The sequence below is a fragment of the Canis aureus genome, chromosome 17, assembly GCF_053574225.1.
Source record: "Canis aureus isolate CA01 chromosome 17, VMU_Caureus_v.1.0, whole genome shotgun sequence".
Taxonomy (NCBI): domain Eukaryota; kingdom Metazoa; phylum Chordata; class Mammalia; order Carnivora; family Canidae; genus Canis; species Canis aureus.
This window is the reverse complement of record NC_135627.1, coordinates 21,324,518-21,347,984: the sequence shown is the minus strand read 5'-3', so window position 1 is coordinate 21,347,984 and position 23,467 is coordinate 21,324,518. Positions and strand designations below refer to the sequence as shown.

Below are 23,467 nucleotides of genomic sequence, written 5' to 3'. Positions count from 1 at the left end.
ATTCCAAAGAAAGGAATTGAGAGGAATTTAATCCATTTTTTCCTCAAGATATATCTCTGCTCTTTCTCCTTTGCTTCAAAGGCTTTGATTGATTTCAACACACATTAAGGACTCCATTGCTGTGCCATATGTCAAAGTAGATAACAGAACTTAGATTTACAAGTTTACTTTCAAGGATCACTTGCTTCCCAGGTTAATTAGATCATCCTTTGCTGCCTTAGCTTCTTGGGTATCTAGCCCTTCCCCATGTCAATTCCCTGTCCTAGGTATTACAGTGTCAAAAACAAAACTGATTCCTGTTTATTTCTGCCAGTCAAAACCCTAACCATCCTTTAATACCATGCCAGTTACCATATATTTATTCTTGAATACTTGGATCATTGAGCCAATTCTGTTCTTTTCCACAAAATGTGGCAACTATTGCCATTTATCATCATTTGCTGGAAATATATAATCATCTGTATGTTTTATCTGTGTTTTTCCTTTGTATAATTATTATTACCTCCTTTTCATCCCCAGTTTTGTCCATGTGTGCACATAAGGAGTAAGTATTCACTTATTAAATAAAATATGTATAAAAACTTAGTTTTATTTATATATATATATATGTATCTTGTTATTATTTTATTCATAGTAACTTCAGTTGTGTTCTCTAAAATCCAAAGGTATTTGTGTACTTGAACATAAACCATGAATGCATATAGAAGTTTAAGATATGTAATTAATCATATGGAAAGGTAAATGAGAACAAATATTCATTATTAAGAATACATATCCAGTCATCCTAGACCTTGATTAACAAATTTTGTTTCACTTATGTGATAAACAAAAAAGATTGTTCAGTTAACAGTAATATGGGTTTGTAATTTCACATTACATATTTTCTACTCAGATGTGTGAATCAACAGTGATCTGTGAATTATGAAAGAAAAAGATTCCCAATGTGTTTATCATACTAGTAGTGATACTTGTTCATGAATCTTTGTGTTACCACATACATGATGTGCAATCTTGGGGAAGTTATTTAACCCCGTAGTGCCTAAACATTCTTCTTGGTATAAAGAGGATAGCAGAGTATCTAGTTCGTAAGAGTATTTTGAGTCTTAAGTACTTTGATTCATGTAAAACACTTAAAACACCACATGATATAGTTACAACCTAGTAAGTGTTAGCTAAGTACTAAAGACTAGCTATATACCAGTCATTGGCCAGGATGCAAACATGAATGTCCCAACAGTCCTAAAAGAGAGGTACTGCTTATTTGATAAAATGGGTTTTTTTTTTCCTCATTTATTCAACAAATATTTCTTGAGTAGCTACCATGTGCCTAGTGGTGTCATAGGTATAAAGTTGATAGGTTAATTCCCTGCCATTGTGCAACTCATATTCTGCGGGTAGGGAGATAAGTAAATAACTACCAATAAACTAATGACATAACATTGGGTATAGAAAGACTGTGAACCCAGTCAAAGGAATAAAAAGTGACCATAGATATCCTATATATTGGGTGTCACTCACCCTGATTAGAAGTAATGAGGAGGAGATAGTCATGAGGATATTTAGGATTTTTTTTTTTTTAGAAGGAGGAAACAATAACAGATGCAGAGACCACACACACACAAAAAAAAGGGGGAAATAAAAACCTTAGTATATGTGAGTGTCAGAAGGAGGCCCACAGGCTGAAGGTTGGTTGTGGGGACCAGGGGTCAGAAGTAAAAGGTGAGATGACAGAAGCAGGCAATGGCCCTGTCTGTATTGCCATCTAACTCCAGGAAGAAGTTTGGATTTTATTTCAAGGCAATAGAATAACGCTCGAGGGTTTTTACGAAAGAAAATAACATAATCTGATTTGTGTAGTAAAATTTCACGCTGACTACTGTGTGGAGAATGGATTATGGGAGTGGAAATGAGAAGGCACAGACAAGCATTAAGAAGCAGTTCCAGTTATCCACATGTAAGGGAGTGGTAGCTTGGCTAGGAAGTCAGAGAATATATTTAGGAACATTGATTTATGTAGAAACATCACTCCAGAACAAAATCTCACCTCTCGTAATTTAATAAGTGCATAATGCTAATTAATTAATTAAAATGTGGTCCCCTGCACAAATGAGGGGTTGGAAGGATAAACAGAGTTAAAGATAGAATTTGACAGCTGATATCAATAGATCAGACTATGGCTGTATGACACCATATGAAATACCTAAGATTTGAATGGCATAATGTACAATAATATATATTTTTCTCATCCACCACAGCCTCTTCAGAATGATTTTTCTTCACTGTTTAAACATATGAATGGCATCTGCAACCAGTTTGAAAGTTTCAACATTCCTGGGAGGAATGGGGAAGCAGAAATTTTAGAAAACAATGTTTTGAGTACTGTCACAAAGGTAGAAAAGGTTGTAAGGGAAAAAAATAGGCATTTCCTATAGGAACACTGGTTTGGTTACTGCTGTTTAAATTATAAGTCTCTAAGTGATGTGCATTAAAATCCTGTTGGTTATATTAATTTGAACATGACATGAGTGACAACTGATATTATTGTAAGTGAAAAAATATTCACTTACCTATACGTTACCTAGGAAAAATCAGAATTCATAGCTCTGTTTACACATTCATTTATTGAGCACTTATTAAATACCAGCTCTAGACTGTGCTCTCAAGAGATTTTCAGTGATTTGAGAAGACCCAGACATATAACCTGATCTTTTGAATAGAAGATGGAGAGTAGAACAAAAAAGAGGAAGACACAGATGACCACCTACAGCACAACAGTTAGGCAGTTTGCTCCATCCTCCACCCTCAGGGTGGACTTGGTAGAAGAGATAGAGCCTGAGGTGATTCTTGAAGAAATTAGAGTATAGTAGGTGAATAAAAGTGGTCAAGGGATTTCCTGGAAAGGGGATAGCATGAGTAAAAGAGAGATGACCTGGAAAGTATGGTAAGTGAAACAAAATGACAAATACTTGCATATTGTAAGAACATAGTGGGGAGCTGTGAGATTTGATGCTATAGTTGTATCTAAGGAAAATTTCATTGTGTTTGTTGACTTTATTGACTTTATCTGTGGTAGGAATTGGCTGAAGAGTTTTAAACCAATGAGATCTCAAGGAAAATTTAAAATCTACCCATAAAAAAATGCAATAAATATATCAAATTATCATTCAGTACTTTTACATTAATATAAATTATACTTAACTCTACACAAAACTTGAAATTAGTGCATTTAATAGTAATGACTGAAATATATATATGTGTATGTATAAATAAACTTATATACATATATGTTCATATATAAACATGTAGATACATATATGCATACACACATATGACTAATGTTTATTGAAATTATAAATAGATGCTAAACTCTGCCCTAAATACTTTATCTTATCTAATTTGTGTTTCCATATAACATTGTAGTCGATGGTCTTTTTATACTGTTTTTAGCTGCCAGTACTGTTTCTTAGGTATGTATAAACCATAGCTAAGAGTAATTTTAACTGTAAAATTCTAGAGATTGGACTCTGTTCTTTCTAAGTCCATTCTTTCTAAATCTAGTATTTGAAGCTCTTTGCCTTATTAATTTACCAGACATTCAATAGATACTAGCTATCATAGTAGTTTACTATGGTTGCTGTAACAAAGTACCACAAATTGAGTGGCTTTGTCAGTGAAAAATAGAATTGGACAGAGTTAAACAGCCAAATGAGACTTTATTCAAGACTAATGCAATAAGGGTGGGAGAGTGAGGTCAACTTTGTTCAAACAGAAGGCAGGAGAGTTTTTCAGTACTGGGGTGAGCTAGTGGAAAAGTACAAGACAGTGGAGAGGTGGATTGGTCAATGTCTTTAGGTCATCCAGGTTTCCCAGACACTGCTTAAAGAAGTCTGGCTCCCACTCCACCACAGAGTCTGAGGATACTGGAACCCAATTTTTTTGATGTCTGCATTTCAAAGGAATGTCTCCCAGGTCTTTGAGAAAGATTTTCCTGGTTTATAAAACTGGCAAGAGGAGGGGAGAAGATTTACATGTCCAAGGGATAGAGAAAAAAAATAATTGCAATTTTTCTAATGTAAATGATTAAGATAAGGAAGTTTAGGGACAAAACCTCAGGAAGAGACCTGCCTAAAGTTTAGTCAAGCAGAGGGGAATGTTAAGGCCTTTCTAGTCAGCTTAAACAGAAATTGTCTTATAGTTGTGGTGGCTAGAATTCTGAGATCAAGGTGTCAGTAAGATTGGTTCCTTCCGAAGGCTGTAAAGGAGCATCTGTGTCAGCCTCTCTTAGATTCTTGTGGTTTGCTGGCAATCTTTGGCATTCTCTTGGCTTATGCTGCATCACCTTGATCTCTGCCTTCATCTTTGTATAGTGTTCTTCCTGTGTGCCTGACAGTGTTCAAATATCCCCTTTTAATAAGGACACGGGTCTTATTGGATTAAGAGCCTATCCTGCTCCAGTATGACCTCATCCTAACTAATGACATCTTCAACAATCCTATTTTCAAATAATGTCACATTCTGAGATCCTGGGGTTTAGGACTTTCAGTATATGAAACCCAACCCAACCCATAATGTGTAGTATTTATGAGTTAAAAGGCACATTCAATAACTCAAATGGCTCCTGCACATTGGGAATTCACACTTAAATGGATTCCAACAGCATCATAAGACTCTGAGTCATTTGGTTTCATTTATAATGAAATATAGCATATATTATAATTAATGTTTTTAACATATGTATTTACTCTCTGATTAATAACCCTTTAGTTTATTTTAGAGAGACTGACTACAAATATTTAATATTAACTGCGATAGTAAAATTTTCTAGTAATATCTAAGAATGAAGAGCTCTTAATTTCCCCTGACATATATTTAATATCTGTGTTAATAATATATATATGTCATATTTATTATACAGATATTAAATATGTGTTATTAGGTGCTCCAAAATTGGAATGTAGAACTCCATGACTGGATTTTTGGGATTTTTACAGGATTTTGACTTATGCAGTAAAATTTCAATGAATGCATGTGATGTACATTTCTAATTAAAAATGTAAAGTCAAAAAAAAAGTAAAGTCAAGAAATAAAAACATTATGTCTAACTTTCTTAAACATATACGTTCCCTAGTTTAATCAAAATAGTATTGATTAGAAACATACCTGTTATTTCAGTGTAAATAATTGTATATCTGTGAAATATATTTGTGTTGTCCTTATTGTTTGAGTTCACACTGATTTTTATAAAAGGTATGAGTTGTTCTATCATATTTAACCACAATGAAAAGTTGATGCCTAAACCTATTTCATTTTTTTCTCTGTCTCTAAGGGATACTCAGGTTCAAAAGGAGATGTCAGAAGAACAAGATGATGGAGCAGTGGCAAGCATGACCAGAGGCTGTGATTATGTCAACAACAAAAGCAAACTTGAAGAAGAAGAACAAAGCTTAGCAGTTAAAGATGTCTCAGTACACGGTAGGTGAAAATGGTGTTATAGAGGGTCAAACTTAGTGGGAAGAAAGCAAGTTTATATATATATATATATATATGACAAAGAAGATCGTTTTCTCAAGTTTCTTAGAAACAAGAAAGAAAAGTGAAATATCCTTTGGAAGGATTTCATGATATAATGGTAATTGCAAACTCTAAAATAGAAAGCAGCAGTGATGTGGTAACCATTTCTTTGCTTAGGATCATGTGGCTATACCTAAATAATGTTTCCTATAAATAATTTAATTTAAAATGACTGAAATGAGATTTATAATTTTGGCTGAAAAACAGTTGGTATTGAAAGGAAAGGGTGTTTAATCTTGGATCACTGCAAGTGGTGAGTAGAAAGTGAATGGAAGACTCTTCTAGAAGGAGGAAATGTTGAGGCCAAAATGAAGGCCAGGGGATTTTTTTCACTCTTGTATTGAAGTTTCAAGTTTTTCAAGGTTTGTAACTAAAGTCCTTTGCTGAGAAGAAATTAAAATGTAGAGGAAATAAAATTCAAAAAGGTGATTACCAGTAATGCCTAACACTAACTTTCCTTAGACTGTGTCTTCTTTTTTAGCAATGTGGTTTTATGGTTTTCTTAAATTGTGGTGTATTGGTAATCCTTATACTTCACTACTTCTTATATTTAAAGAACTACATGGATTATTTTATACCACATTAGACTCTTTGCTTTTGGTGTCAAGTATCTCGATATTTTTGAATTTTGTAAAATTAATTTAGTGTCTTGATATTTCTGAATTTTGTAAAATTAATTTAGAAAAAAATGTCATATCATTTATAATGGGTTTTGTGGATTAATGTTTTGCATCACTATGGGATTTTCTGCTCTGGATATATATGTGGAAATTGCTTAGCCAAGCAAGTATTTGTGGTTAAAATTCAAGTAAGTGTTAATTAGTGAATGATGTGATATGTCTGAGACTTTGAATAATTGTGATTGGAGCAGCATATGGAACTACTTAGGATTTACTGTGACTAATAAGTTACGTCCTCCTTAGTAAATTGAAGATCTACAGAAGCTGTTTCCTATTTATTTGTGATAATGTGAACTCTGAATAAAGGAGGAATTAGATGGCAATTGTTAGGTGTTGACATGCGTCATTTTCTCATCTAGGCTAAGATGCTATATGTTAAATGTGTGACATTTGTGGAAATCCATATGTATTCTCAGTAGCACATTTTAAATAATGTTTGGTAGTTTGGATTCAAAATCCAGATTATGTAAGTATCAGGAAACAGTTGAAAAAGTATGGAATGGAACAGTGTATCGTAAATATATATGTGATAAATTCATGTTGCAGGGGTCAATATCTTACTGATTTCTAGTTAATAATGATTTATTTTTTTAAATTTTTATTTATTTATTTATTTTTTAATAATGATTTCTTCTCATCCCTGAAGCACATTTTGGACCACATTTGAGAAAGAAAAGGGAAAGGAATTTCAAGTCTTACATTATGGGAGATAACAGGAAATGTATATTTTAGAGACTGATTAAACTCTATAAAGTCAGATACAAACTTTCCAAAGGTAGAATAAATCTATATACATGAGCCATATTTTACAGAGTAAGACATTAGGATTCTTCATAAGAATAAAGTATTCAAGGGCCTATAAAATTTTGATAACAAAGATTTCTGTTTTAATATATGTCATATGAAGCCCCCTTTTCATCTCTCCAATGCTCTTATTTTTATGTCACTTCCCTTTAGTTGTATTCTTTGCAGAATGAATATACAACTTTATGTCTGCTCACCTTTTGAGCATTATGCATAATTCCAAATATTATTTAAAATGAGCATTTAAAAATTTCAGAGATCATGGTAATTTTATTTGTATGTTGAAAAATCTTAATACTTAAGGTCATCAAACGTCCTGATTTCAAGCTATATTATAAAATTATGGCAGTTGAAATAGTATGTTACTAACATAAAAATAGATGTAGAACAATGGAACAGAGGAGGAGCCCAGAAATAAACCTATGCATATGTAGTCAACTAGTATTTGACTTGGAGCTGATAATATTCAATGGAGAAAAGACAATCTCTTCAATAAATTGTGATGAGAATAGTGTATATTGATAGGCAGAAGAATGAAACTATACTCTTATCTTACACCACTCATAAAAAATAGCTAGAAAAAAGGGGCACCTGAGTGGCTTGGTCATTTAAGCATCCATCTCTCTATTTCAGCTTAGGTTATGATTTCAGGGTTATGTTGGGCTGTGCACTGGGTATAGAGCCTGCTCAGTATTCTAGTTCTCTCTCCCTCTCTCTAAAAAAACAAACAAACAAACAAAAAAAAACAAAGACCAAACAAACAGAACTAGAAATAAATTAAAGACTTAAATGTAACACCAGAAACCATAAAACTCCTAGAAGAAAACATAGGAAAAACTGCCTGACATAGGTCTTGGCAATGATTTTTCAGATGAAACACCTAAAACACAAGCAGTAAAATAAACAATATTGTGAGGTAGCAGCAACAAACTAAAGATTTCTGCACAGCCAAAGAAATGATCACCAAAAGGAAAAGACAAGCTACGGAATTGTAAAGAATTCTTGTAAACCACGTATCTAATAACGGGTTAATACCCAAAATATAAAAAGAACTCATACATCTAAATAGCAGCACACATACACACACACACACACACACACACACACACACACAACCAAGTAATGCAACTTAAAAATGGACAAAGGACCTGGATACACATTTTTTCCAAAGAAGATATAAAGATGGTCCACAAATATATGGGAAGATACTTAATATTATTAACCATCAGGGAGATGCAAATCAAAACCACAGTGAGGTGTCACCTCATGCCTATTAGAATGGCTAGTGTCAAAAAGACAAGAAATAACAAATGCTGGTGAGGATATAGAGAGAAAGAAACCCTTTTGTACTGTTGGTGGGATTATACATTGGAGTAGCCACCATGGAAACCAGAATGGAAGCTCATCAGAAATTAGGAATAGAACAACCATATGAGTCAAAAACTCACTTACAGAAAATTTACCTGAAGAAAAGAAAATAACTATGTTGAAGAATAAATATCTGTGTCCCTATGTTCTTAGTGGCATTATTTAGAAAAGCTAAGACAGGGGGTGTCTGGGTGGCTCAGCGGTTGAGCTCCTGCCTTCCACCCAGAGTGTAATCCTGGAGTCCTGGGATTGAGTTCCAAATCGGGCTCCCAGCAGAGAGCCTGCTTCTTCCTATGCCTATGTCTCTGCCTCTCTCTCTGTGTCTCTCGTGAATAAATACATAAAATCTTAAAAAAAAAAAAAGAAAAGAAAAAGAAAAGGAAAGAAAGAAAAACCAAGACAGGGAAATGATCTAAGTGCCCACTGGCAGGTGAATAGATTAAGATATGGTATAGTATGTGTGTGCAATGAGCTGTTATCTGGGTATAAACAAAGAAATCCTGTCATTTGAGACAATATGGGTAGATCTTGAAAGTATAATGCTAAGTCAGACAGGGAAAGAGAAATAATGTATGATCTTATATGTGGAATCTCAAAAAGCAAGCAAACAAAAACAACCCTCAGAAAAAGATATCAGATTCCTGAGGCAGGGGTGGGAATAGAGGGAATTGGAGGAAGGTAATCAAAGGTACAAACTTCCAGTTATAATTATTAGGGTATAATATCTAACAAAATGTTTATAGTTAACCATGCTGTATCATACATATTTATATATGCTAAATATGTATATATAATATATTTGCTATATATATACACATACACACACATATATGTCATTTATGTATGACAGTTTAGAGAGTAAATTCTAGGACTTCACATAACAAGGTAATTTGTTTTGTAAACATATTTTTTAAAGATTTTTTTTATTTTTTAAAGATTTTATTTATTTATTCATGAGAGACAGAGAGAGACAGAGAGAGAGAGGCAGAGACACAGGCAGAGGGAGAAGCAGGCTCCATGCAGGGAGCCCAATGTGGGACTCGATCCTGGATCTCCAGGATCACACCCTGGGCGGAAGGCAGGCGCTAAACCACTGAGCCACCCAGGGATCCCCTATAATTTGTTTTGTATCTGTGTGAGGTGACGGATGACAATATATGCAATTCAGATCATTATGTTGTACATCTTAAACTTATACACTGCTGTATATCATTATATCTTAATAAAACTGGAAAAATGAGTCATAAATGGGCAGATATGAAATTTAAAAAATGAAATATTTCCTTGATGAAATATGATGTAATAACTTTCTATCCTCTCAAATGTTTGAAGTCCCATCTCTATTAAAATCATTCTGTACTGTGTAAACTTTATTTTTAAAATAAATGTAAACAGAATAAAAGAACTTGAAAAACAGAGTAATCTTATTTTGATGTGAAAGATGATGAAGGTATAATTGCTTTGCACTGTGCTTTATTTTACCTTTAATTAACTTCAATTGTGTTTTTAAAAAATGTTGACCTCATATTCACCTTCAGCCTATGACATTATTTTGCATTCAAAAAGAGATACCTGATAGTACTATTTTGGAATCAGACATTAAGGAGAAAATGAATGCAAATTTGACAGACGACATAACATTTCCAGCTAGAAATGTTTGATATTACAACTATTACTAAAAACATTAAAAATGACTTTATTCTGCTTCTGAAATTGTCACATCACAGTAATGAAAACTTTTCTCAGAGAAAGTGCACTTTCAAATTATTAAAAGCTTAATTAATAGAATGTTCTTCATAGGGTTTCTAGTCTAACTTCACATCTCCATTTGTACCCTTCTTTTCATCCAAATACCTATTTCATGTGCAATCTTTTGACCACTACTCAGCCACATAAGAACGGGCCTTGGGCCTGGAACACTTCCTTACCAAGAGATAAAGAGCCCAGACAGCCTGTGCTGGGATTATCACCTTGATGGGGGATATCTTTCTTTCTTGTTTCATGTTCAATGAGTACTCTTTTGTCTTTTTCTTAAAGTATATACGTTATATGATACCTGGCCAACTGCACTGTTACATCTGTCTTCCCTAAGGAGAGGAAAGTGTTTCTTCCACTGTGGGATGAAAGGGGTGTGCATTCCTAAGGAAATTCACTAAGAGAAATCTCCTGGCCTTGGGCAGTGGACACTCACATCCAGCCCCACATTGGGCTCCCTGCTGAGTAGGGAGCCTGCTTCTCCCTCTCCTCTGGCCCTCCCCTCAACTTGTGCTTTCTCTCTCTCTCTAATAAATAAAATCTTAGGAAAAAGGAACGATATGATCATTTTCATGGAGTATTTGCTTTCACAGATATTTTGGGGTTAGACCTTAATCATGTCTCTTGCCATCTATGCATTTTTTACAATAGGATGTAATTCAATCAGATAAGAATCTCTTGAGATGCCTTGTTGAAGGCAAGAAATCTCTGTTGTGTGTATTTTTATAATTGATCTGGTCGTAGGCTTTGCTGCCATGTAAATGCTCTTAGGTTTACATCTGGGGACACAGCTTCTAATCATCCTGTTATGATGGTCAAATCACCTTTTGGGTTCTTGCTTCTCTTCCTTTGCTCCAGTTATTCCTTCTACTTTGATAGAACTATTTTCCCTCTCTACCATACTCCATTAGATAGACCGATTAAAATTCTCTAAGGAGTGTATCATTTGTTAAATGAACAAATGTAAAAAAAAAAATTCCTTCTTTCTTGCTCTAATACAAATGAATATGACTTTGATACTGTGAGTGATAGAATTATATATATTTAATTTAAAACTGCCATAATAGAATGGGAGAGAAATATTCTTCACTTTTAACTACATTCATTGTTACTCTCCACTTTAGTACACATGCAAACAGGTACCCTCTGTGAATTCAATTTGTGTGTGTGAGAGAGAGCAGAAGTATTACATCAAATACTCTGCTACAGAGCTGAAGTCACACAAATTTGCTGCAGCTTTCCAATAATTTTAATGAAAGGAATAGCTTGCATCAGTAACAACTAAACTAACATTTTGTTCCTTACAAAGATACTCATATATATGTGTGTGTATATAATATACATATCTACATAATTAAAATGATGTAACTGAATGATCATTCCCTTAATTTGTGAAATATTTTACAACTAAAAGCAAAAACAAAGAACCATTTCATATCTGTACTACAGGTATCAGAGATGTCCTATTACAACTGTATCTTTTCTAGTTATTTACAACAAAATAAACAACTGAAAATGAAATCATTTTGAATATAAACTATTAGTACAGGTTTCATTTTAAGGAGTTATCATGACTAATCCTATCTTCAGTGATATGGTGTACCATGATTCCTGTAACATTGCTATATTGTATTGATATATTACATCGTTTGTGCCTTAGGCATTGCTTTTATTTTCATGACAGTTTATTACTTACGCCATTTTGTTTTTGAAAAACAGATTTACCTCTGTATTTTACAATACAGTGTAATTTCTTTCACTTTGTACAATTTTATATTTTCTAGGAAATTAAATCAGTTTACTATTCATATTATAATGTTATTAAAATATTATTAAAGATGAATATATTAACTTTTTCAATTACACAAATGGGTTATTTTAGAGTGGATATAATGGAGTGCATTTCCCAGAAGTCTTGAAATAGAAACTTAATTTTTTTAAACCAAGTTTCAACTTGATATCATGTTGGCAATTGTAAATTATATTAGACTCAAGTAAACTGGTTGTTCAGTTTTTTATAGAGCTAAGTTTAGATTATTTCTTCCATGTTTCTGACTACAAATAGAAGGACTTTTCAGATTTTTTTATTATGAGAATATGTAAATATGTCTAAGCCATTCATTCTCAACTAAGTACAGTATTTTTGCCAGAGCTTGGCATTTATCATATGTACTTTATCCATAGTTAATATTTAGTCATCTAATTTGGTTAATATACTAATCAGTAGGGACTGCCATAGTTAACTTTGTAACTTCAAAATTAGCTCAATTTTTATCATGTAAAAGATTCTCAATACATGCAGGCTGTGTGGAACTAAATTCGCTGAATGAGCTCAGCATCAAATAAACCTAATATAGCTGTATCAAAATGTATATAGCATGGGTGAAGCACTACAAAAAAGACAAAGTATCAAGATATATTGCAAATAATTTGAGACTGGTCTAAAAGAAGCAAAGTAAGAATGTTTGAAAGTATAATATCGATGACAGAAAGGAAGTTGTTAAATCACCTAGGTTCCAGAAGTATATATAAATAATCAATAAGTATTTCTGGAACCAAAGGAATGAGTTGTTAAACAAAAAATAGCAAATATTAGAATTTAAATGTAACACGTCTTAATAAAATATTTACATACATTATTAACTTCCTTGGTATTTTCAAGATATTAAAATTTAAAGAATAATCACATTTCATAATACTGTCACTCAACTAAGGGTAGTAGATGTCCTAAACCCTCTGAAAAAGCTGGAGAAAATGACAGCAAGAAGAATATCAAGAGTGTACAATGAAGGTTTTCTTTTTATCATAAATAATTTTACACTTATAAATTTAATGTATCACTGAAAGTTTATCATTTCAAAATGCTTTGTGCACTAACATTTTAGGTGATATTTTAGATATTAATAAGATATAGTCCAAACACAAAAAGTAACTTACCTTGGAATAGAAAAATCACTCTATTCTGTATATATTATTCTGTTTACATAAACCTTCATGATTTATGTATTTGTCCACCAGTGACTATGAAACTATATTTTTAGTGTGCTCCCAGGATTTCAGGGTTCCAACCAAGATTTAAAACCTTGTTATTCCTAAGTTAATCTTGTTCTTTATGGAAACTCCCTGTAGTGTGTAATTCATAGTACTTTGAAAGATAACTTTACAATTCTGGGTGAAATAATGGCCAAAGGAGAACTTTTTATATCAGCGCCCTAATATGTGTAGTTAATTCATGATTATCCATAAGTGGATGATACAGATTGAAGATTTTCTTAGACTTTACATGGTTTCATTTTCTGTGGTTGTTATCATTAACAATGTCACAAGTCAGTCATAGCTGACAATGTCTAATAATTTTTCTGAACCTCAAAATAAGTTTACATAGAAGAGAAGTAAATATGTTATAAAACAAACTACGATGTGTTCAGTGTGTTTCAAATTCATATCAAATAATTAAACCCATTGCAAGTCATTTGTTTTATATAATATATAACATAAAACAATAACAAATATAAAATGCTTTTAAAACCCATGATTTTTTTTGTAGTCTTATAAATTAATGGGGAAAAAGGCAAATCTATAGAACCCTGAACAGAAACGTCAGATAACATATAACAAGAGGATAAATTAAATATATAATGGAAATGAGAAGAAATGATAAATAGGAAGAGGTGAGAAAGATAAAATTACTAAATGCTATATACAGTGAAGATTATCTGTGTCATACAAATTAAAACAAGGTAATGCCTTAAAGCTATCAATTTGTGAAACTTTGTATATTGGATAATACACCCATATGTGATGATGTTGGGAGATTGATCCTGATGTCCATCTCTGGTAAGCATTTGTCCTGGTACATATATCATGGAAAAATAATCTGATATTATTCAAGTAAACACATATGCATATGCTTCAAGGCTGAAATTCCATTACTTTATTTAGAACAAGATTTTTATAATAGTGGTTGTTTGTGGTGGAAGATATTTGTATGCAATCTAAATGATCATTACTAGGAAAATGGATACATAACTAAATGTCTTAAAGAAAGAAAAAAAGAGAAGCATGTGTGTTGAGAAAATGTGAGGAGAAAATAAGTGGTAATTTGAATACCATAATTTATGAAAATTAAAAACAGATACATCAAATTACTGTTTCAGGGCACACAATATTAATGGATGCATTAAAATGTAGGATGAAGTAGGAGATCTGAAGAGAAAGATTAAAATTAAATGAAGAGGGGCACCTGGGTGGCTCAGTTGGTTGAGTGTCTAACTCCTGATTTTAGCTCAGGTCATTATCTCAGGATCATGGGATCAAGCCCATGTCTTGCTCCACACTCCTTGGGAAGTGTGCTTCTCTCCCTCTCCTATCCCTCTGCCCCTTTCTCCACTCAGTCTCTCTCTTTCTCACTAAAATAAATAAATCTTTAAAAAATAAAATGAAAAAGCTATTACAGAAACACAGTAACACTGAACTCTGATGTGGGAAACCTGATTTTTCCTTTCCTCTGTAGATCTGAAATAAAATTGGAAAACCAGAGGTATTATTAAAAGGATTATAAGTGGAAATATTATAAATGATTATAACAAATAACAATGTATGGGATTTAGTCAAAGGAAAACTGAAAATGAGTTGATCTTGAGGAAACTTCATAGAATACAGAGGAACAAGAAAAATTTATATAAATGCAATAAAATAAAGGTTATAAAAAAGACAGTCAATAAAAAATATGGGTAACATATCTTTAGAGAGCAAAGAAGGCACAGGAAAATATTCAATATTGCAAAGAGTGAAGGCTTGACTCTGTAGATTGATAAGTATCACCATGTTTTAGGAAAATTTAATAAAGTCAAAATATATTCTGGCAATATATGAAACCACAGAAATAAAGAAAAAAATCTATTTGGAAAGGAAAGAAGATTACATAGAATAAAATTAACAGAATTTTCATAGGTCTTTACAGCCATTTTAAATATCACAAAATCACAACAACAAAAAATCTTTCTGGGAGATATTTCCAAGGGAGTAATACAAAACACCAAAAGAATATTCAATAATTAAAAAAATTTTTCCACTTCTTAAGTCCTCTGAAAGTCTTGCCTGTCTTTGCCATGAGGATATTTGGAGCTTAGGGTAAGGCAAGTCATATTTATTTGGTTCCGCTATGGATACCACCAATTCTGTTATGGGAAACGCATTTTAGGTAAATATGTTTAATACCGCAAAATAGGTGGAAGTATTCTGAAAAAGGAATCATACTACCTATTGATTTAATTCCAAAAGTGATGCAAAATCTTTCTTCATCAGTGTGATGTTCCATTTCCTGAGAGATCAAGCATATTTATCAATTTTATTCATTTACTATTTACTTATTTTAATAAAGGTCCTTAATCTGAAACAATTCAGATTCTGCATTTCAGGTCAGAATATTTAAAAAATAATGTATGTCCCTTTCAAATTCCATGTGTTTTTCATTTGTGATTTTAAGTATGATCACCTGGTCAAGGTATTCATTCTCTGGCTTCTCCAGAGAGAAGAACGTATATTCTCTTTGCAAATGAATAGAGACTTTTAAGACAACAGAAACATTCTACTCCTTACACCTTCTGTCCACCCTCCCCATTATTTATCATTCATTGATTATTCACACCTAGAGCAGTCATTCTATGATGCTTACAAAGTTATGATTTTCCAAATTAATTTTTCTGTAAAGTGCTCACTCACCATTTTCCTATAAGAAAGATTCCTACCTTTTCCATCAAGAATTTATGAATACTTGGTTCTCCCATTCGTTCATTCCTTCCTTCCTTCCTATTCTTCATTCAGAATTTATTACTGTTTTTAATTGTGTAGTGTTCAAATTGTCAGAGATTTAGCTTGGAGAAAACCCTTCAGCTTGGTTCCTGGCCCCTATTAATATGCCCCATTAACATTTTATTTTGTAGGAGAAGGACTTTTTTACTTTCTGAAGTAGATACTGAAGGCTCAGTCAATAATAGCACTTAAGTTAGGCACTTCTTATGAAGTTCAGATTCTTTCATGGGGAATGAAGGTACAACCCACAATTGCATGCAAACTGTCTTTATGCTATCATGGTGAGTTTGCTTCTAGGCTTTTTCATAGAACTATATATATAGAAAATATTCATATTTTGGGGGGCCCGTGGGTGGGTGAGTTGATTAAGCATCGGACTCGATTTCAGCTCAGGTCATGATCCCAGGGTCATAGCATCAGGCCCCATGTGGACTCCATGCTCAGCAGAGAGTCTGCTTGAGATTCTATCTCTCTCCTGCTCATTCATGCACATGCTCTCTCTCTCAAATCTTAAAAAAATGCATTCATATTTGTATTTCTAATTTCATTCTGTGCCACTGGTTTCTTTGCCTTTAGACATTTCCACATTTGTATCTCCCTCACTCCACAGTGGTAACACAGTATCTCAAGGATATCATCACATTTACTTATTTGTTTATTGTTCTTTCCCATTATCCCTACACAGTAGTGATGATTATTAAAACACCTACTGTAGTTCTTGAAATTATCTTTGCCTGAAAGGAGGCATTAAAGGATCCACAAAGATAAATGTACACAATGGCTGTATTTTTCTCCATGTTTTATTTGTGTATGTGCTATGTTTTATAATAAAGTTCAATAAAATCAGGGGACATTTTAGTTGACATTTCTTATTCTGAAATAATCACTGTGCATACTTTAAGAAATTCTTTTAAAATATTTAACAAATAGGTCATAGTATTTTAGAATTAATCTTAAATTATGGACTTTATGAAATATCTTTATCTTGCAATGTTTTCTTGTTGATTTTGAGAGTGTTTCTTTGTCTTGTCTCTTAATATTTTGATTATAATGTGTTATGATGTGAGCTTCCTTGGATTTATCTGGTTCATATTTCTTGAGCTGCTTGAATTTTTATACCCAATTATTTCCTCAGATTTGGGAAACTTTCTGTCATTATTTCTTCAAATTTCTGTCCTTTTTTAAATCTTTCTTCTTCTTTTGAGATTCCCGTTAAGTATATATTAGTCTTCTTGATAATGTCTCATAACTCCCTTAGACTCTCTTCACTTTTATTTTTTTTTTTACTCTTGCTTCACTTGATGATTTCAGAAGAACTGTGTTCAAATTAGCTGATTCTGTCTTCTACCCAATCAAATCTGCTATTCAACCCATCAAATGAATTTCTGCATTCATTGTATTTTTCACCTTCAGAATTTCTGTTTGGTTCTTTCAGATAGCTTCTCTGTGTTGATAATATAAATTTGTCTATGCATCTGTTTTTTTCTGATTTCATTTGTTATCTTTGTTCTCTTTTAGCTCAATGAGCATGTTTAAGATACTTATTTTTAATCTTTTGTAAGGCAGCTCATAAATTTGCATTTCTCTAGGATTGGTTTCTGGAACTTCATTTTATTTCTCTGATTGTGTCATGTTTTCCTGTTTCTTTTTGTGCCTTGTGATTTGTATTAAGACTTCAGCATTTGAAAAACACTATCTCTCCCAGTGTTTATGGGTTGTCTTAGTGTAGAGGGGATGACCTTCACTGATCAGCACAACTGATATAGGACATTTCAAACCTCTTCTGTTGATGTATCTTTGAGTGTGTGTGTATACTTTTAGTTCTCTCAAATTACCCAAATAACTTATCAGTGCTTCTTTTCAGAAGCCCACCATCTCTTATTCTACCTGATGTAGAACTGCACCTGTAACATGTTGCAGTGATAGAATCTGTTTTCAAGGGCTTCCAAAAAATGCCACAGATCCTATCAGTGCTTTGAGTCAGGTGAGATGGATTCCAATCACTCAGGATAGCCCCAAACTAGTCAGGACATTAAATTTTTAATGTACTTTTTAGTTTCTGTCTTAGAGGAGGATCCCCAGTGTGACATGTTTCCTCTTAGATTCACCACTTAAGTCAGATGAGGGAAGGGTATGGAAGGGTATACAAAATGTCGCAAATTGTCCTACTGCTTTTTTTCTGAAATAATTTCTTGGGTTTATTTTGGTTTGTGTGCTTCTCATCTAGTCTCTAGAGATCTCACGAATGTATTCTGGTCATTATATTGTTGCCGACTTGATCTGTATGTGACAGAAGGAGGACTTGAAGCTTCCTAGTCCACATTCTTGCTGACATCACTCTCCAAAGTTTAAATTTTACATGACTTGATTTCTTTGTTGCCATGATTTAATATCATTCACATAACATAGACCCTATTCCATTTTCACAGATCACTATCCTAATGGGAATAGTTTAAGTGGTTCTGCCTCACAAACCAGGGATATTATCCTTCTGTTTTAATTTAATCTTTGAGATGTACTTGATATACGTACTAGAAAATACTACCAACAACTTACATTCACCTTAAAAATAAATCAAAACCAGACAAAACATATTTGTCAGTCTGACACTGGAAAATCATCCTATACCTTTATTTTAATAATTTGTACTGAAATATATAAAATGCTGTGCTATCTCTCCTTGACAAATAGGAGAAAGGTGAAAATTTAAATAAAAATATTCATGTTAAATGAGTCAGATAGTGATTAAGCCAAAGACAAATAGGCAGAGTTGTTTTCTTTTAAAAAAATATGAACAGATTTGAACAAATGAAGGAGAAAACTCAAACTCTAAAGATCCTTCAACATTTTTCACATTATATATGGGAGAAAATTCAGTTGGGACAATGAATTAAATCATTTTGTTCAGGTTTTCATTTTCTTAGAAAAATGCATATTAACTTATAAGATAAAGGTGGTTAATTTTTACATAGTGCTATGTAAAGATTTTTTAAACTTTACTATTATGGAAAATGCACATGGGATAAAATTAACTAAACATTTAAAATGTACAATTCACTAGCAATTAATACATTCACTATTACTTAGTTCCAGGATTTTTCTTTTCCCTAAGGAAAGCCAATACCCATAAAGTATGACTACTTTTTTTCTCCTCCCAAATTCTGAGAATGACTAATCTACTCTCTGTCTCTGTAAATTGCCTATTGTGGCTATGTCATATAAATGGAGTAAACCCAGACTTTTTGTAATACATACATAAACATAGCGTAATGTTTTCAGTGATTATCTGTGTTATGCATATACTAGTACTTAATTTACTTGTGGGTGAATAATATTCTAGTCTATAGATATACCGTGTTTTGTCCATCAGGTAACAGACATTTGAGCTATTTCTAACATTTGACTATTAATAGAATAATGCTGTTATGAACATTTGTGTGCAAGTTTCTGTTCCAAAATCTGTCTTCAATTATTATGGGCATCTAGAACTGGAATAGCTGGGTTAATGGTAGTTATATATTTACCTTATTGAAGAACTGCTGAAATGTTTTTCATAACAACTAAGCAATTTCACATTTCCACCATCAATATATAAGGGTACTAATTTCTACATATTTTTGTCAACACTAACTTTAACTTTTAACTTTTTTGACTTGTGCTATCTTAGTTGGTATGAAGTCGTTTCTCATTGTATTTTGACTTACATTTCCATGGGAATGAACAATGTTTAACACTTTTTTATGTGCTTGTAAACTATTTATATTTTACCTTTGGAAAAATGTTCATTGAAGTCCTTTTGCCCCTTAGTAAAGTTTTTGAATCTTTATTGATATATAATTAACATATTATCTGACTCACCTATTTAAGGTATATAGTTCAATGTCTTATAGTATATTTATAGATTTATAACAACCACCACAATTTTAAAACGTTTTTATTACTTCATATCTAAACTACTGTACCTTATTTTTTAATATTTTATTTATTTGAAAGAGTGTGCATGAACAGAGGAGAGGGTGAACAGGGAGCCTGACATGGGGCTCGGTCCCAGGACCCTGAGATCATGACCTGAGTGAGCCTAAGATAAACACTTAACTGACTAAGCCACCCAGGCAGCCTTAGACTATGGTGCCTTTTAACTCTTGTCTCTCCATTCTCATAGCCCCACCACCCCACAGCCCTGGGCAGCCACTACTCTACTTTCAATGAAATTTTGTAATATATGTTCTTTAATGACTGGCTTCTTTCACTTAGCATGATGTTTTCAAAGCTCATTGATATTGTCCTATGCTTTAACACTACCTTTTCTTTTATGGATGAATAATATTCTATATATAGATATGTCATATTTTGTATGACGTTTGTCTATTGATAAATTTTTTAGTTGTTTTAATCTTTTGGCTATCATGAGTAATACTGCTGTAAATATTCATGTGTGTTTGCATGTGAACATGTTTCCCACTCTTGGATATATACCTAGGAGTAGCAATTGGCCGATACATGGTTACTCTGTGTTTAATCATTTTAGGGATTGTGAGAATATATATGTACCATTTTACAGATCCATCAGCAGTGTATGAGAGTTCCAATTTATCCACATGTCAGCAATACTTGTTATCTGGCTTTTTTATTTTGCTATGCTAGTGGTGTGAAGTAGTATCTCATTGTGGTTTTGTTTTGCATTTCTTAGGTGACTAAGAATGTTGAACATCTTTTCATTTGCTTTTTGGGCATTTGTATGATCTTACCAAGAGAAATGTCTACTCAGTTCCTTGGCCCACATTTTATTTTATTGTTTTTAATTTTTTAAAATTATTTATTTATTCAAGAGAGACAGAGAGCAGCAGAGACATAGCCAGAGGAAGAAGAAGCAGACTCCATGCAGGGAGCCCAATGTGGGACTCAATCCCGAGACTCGAGGATCACCCCCCTGAACCAAAGGCAGATGCTCAGTCACTGAGCCACTCAAGCGTCCCACTTGGCCCACATTTTAATTGGGTTGTTTATTACAGTGTTTTAAGAGTTCTTGATGTATTCTAGATATGATTCCTTAACATACATCTGAATTTGCAAATATTTTATCCCATCCTAATAAACAGGGAAACTTGACCCAATGAAACAAAATTAAACTCCAGAAATCAATCCTAAAGAAATACAAATTGGGGGACACCTGAGAGGCTCAGTAGTTGAACATCTGCCTTTGGCTAAGGTCATGATCCTGGGGTCCTCAGATCCAGTCTTGCACTGGGCTCCCTGTAGGGAGCCTACTTCTCCCTCTGCCTATGTCTCTGCCTCTCTCTCTATGTCTCTCATGAATAAATAAATAAAATCTAAGAAAAAAAGAAATGCAAACTGGGGCACCTAGGTGGCTCAGTCAGTTAAAGGTCTGCTTTAGGCTCAGGTCATGATCCCAGGGTCCTGAGATTGATCCACACATCTGGCTCCCTGCTCAGTGGGGAATCTGCTTCTGCCTCTGTCTCTCCCCTTGCTCATGCTCACTCTCTCTCTTTCTCAAATTAATGAATAGAATCTTAAAAAAAAAAAAAAAGAAGTGCAAATTTATGAGCTGCCTTAAAAAGGATTTATAGTAGCAATGTCCACAATAGCCAAACTGTGGAAGGAGCCTCGGTGTCCATCGAAAGATGAATGGATAAAGAAGATGTCGTTTATGTATACGATGTATATGATGGAATATTACTCAGCCATTAGAAATGACAAATACCCACCATTTGCTTCAACGTGGATAGAACTGGAAGGTATTATGCTGAGTGAAATGTGTCAATAGGAGAAGGACAAACATTATATGTTCTCATTCATTTGGGGAATATAAATAATAGTGAGAGGGAATAGAAGGGAAGGGAGAAGAAATGGGTAGGAAATATCAGAAAGGGAGACAGAACATAAAGACTACTAACTATGGGAAATGAACTAGGGGTGGTGGAAGGGGAGGGGCGCAGGGGGTGGGGGTAAATGGGTGACGGGCACTGAGGGGGGCACTTGATGGAATGAGCACTGGGTGTTATTTTGTATGTTGGCAAATTGAACACCAATAAAAAATAAATTTATTATTTAAAAAATGATTTAAAATATCTTAAGCATGCTTATTGAGCTAAAAGAGATAGCAGCCAAACAAAATTAGAAAAAAAATGATTCATGGACAAAATGGTAATATCAAAAAATAGAAGATGTTAAGAAGGAAACAAACAGTAATTTTGAAGCTGAAAAATACAATAAGTGGATAAATTCACTAGATGGGTTGAATAGCAGTCTTGAATAGTCAAAAGAATCAGTTAATTTGAAAACAGTTCTTTTGAATTCATCAAGTCACAAAATTAAAATGGAGAAAGAAAAAAAAAAGTAAAAAAGCCTAAGGGAGTTATGGGATGTTATCAACTAAATCAATATATGCTTAATAGGAATTGCAGAAGGAAAAGAGAGAGAAAGGGGGACTGGGAGTTTATTTGAAGAAATAGTGGTTGAAAACCTCCCCCAAATGAGGAAGGAATGGGCATATAAATTCAAGAAGCTGAAAGAATTCCAACCAGATAAATGAAAGACTCATGTTCAGACATGTTATAATCAAATTATCCAAAGGCAAAGGACCTTGGAAGCAGCAAGAGAAAGGTAGCTTCAGATAGAAGAGAGCTTCCATATGATTATCAGGTTTCTCAGCAAAAATTTGTTAGAGCAGAAAGGAATGGGAAGGTGTATTCAAAGTGCTGAAAGAGGAAAAAAAAAATCAATCAAGAATATTCTATCCAGAGAAATGTCCTTCCAAAATGGACAAATGAAAAGTTTCCAAGATATTCATTACCACTAGACCTGCTCTGAAAGAAATGTAAAAGGCAATCCTTCAAGGTAAAAACAAAGGATAACAGTGATATGAAGTCAATGAGAATACGAAGTTCTCTGGTAAAAGTAAATTCATAGACAAATATAATTACCTGTATTAAGGCAAATTTGGTGCATAAAGTCACTTTTGATTCTTGTAGTTAGTCACTTAATGACTGAATCATAAAAATAACCTATTTAATTAGTATACAATATACAAAGATATAATCTGTGACAGCAGTAACAAAGTAGGGGGAGCAGTTATACAATAGTACAGTTCTTATTGCAATTGAAATTTGTTATCAGTTTAAAATAGAATTTAAATAATTTAGAAAATTTTATTTTTATGCAACTGCAATGGTAATCACAAAGAAAATATTTATATAACATACACAAAAGGAAATGAGAAGGAGCACAGCAAAGGAGCAATAAACAAAACTAAAAGACTATATACTGAATGGGAGAAAATATCTGTAAATGATATATGTGATTAGTGTTCAAGGTATATAAAGAACTTACACAACTCAACACCAAAAACCCACAAATAATCCAATAAAAATGAGAAGAAAACATGAATAGACATTTCTCCAAAGAAGACATACAGATGGCCAACAAATACATGAAAAGATGCTTGCCATCACTCA

The 23,467-nt window shown here is 33.1% G+C and overlaps 1 long non-coding RNA gene across 14 annotated transcripts in view; it reads left to right on the top strand.

Moving 5' to 3' along the window:
- Nucleotides 1–23,467, top strand: part of LOC144287842 (uncharacterized) — a 435,194-nt gene that overhangs the window by 277,717 nt on the left and 134,010 nt on the right. For all 14 annotated transcript variants that reach the window (XR_013355616.1, XR_013355613.1, XR_013355619.1 and 11 more), the window contains one exon: nucleotides 5,327–5,472. This is a non-coding gene — a long non-coding RNA (uncharacterized LOC144287842). The remainder of the gene's footprint in view (nucleotides 1–5,326; nucleotides 5,473–23,467) is intronic.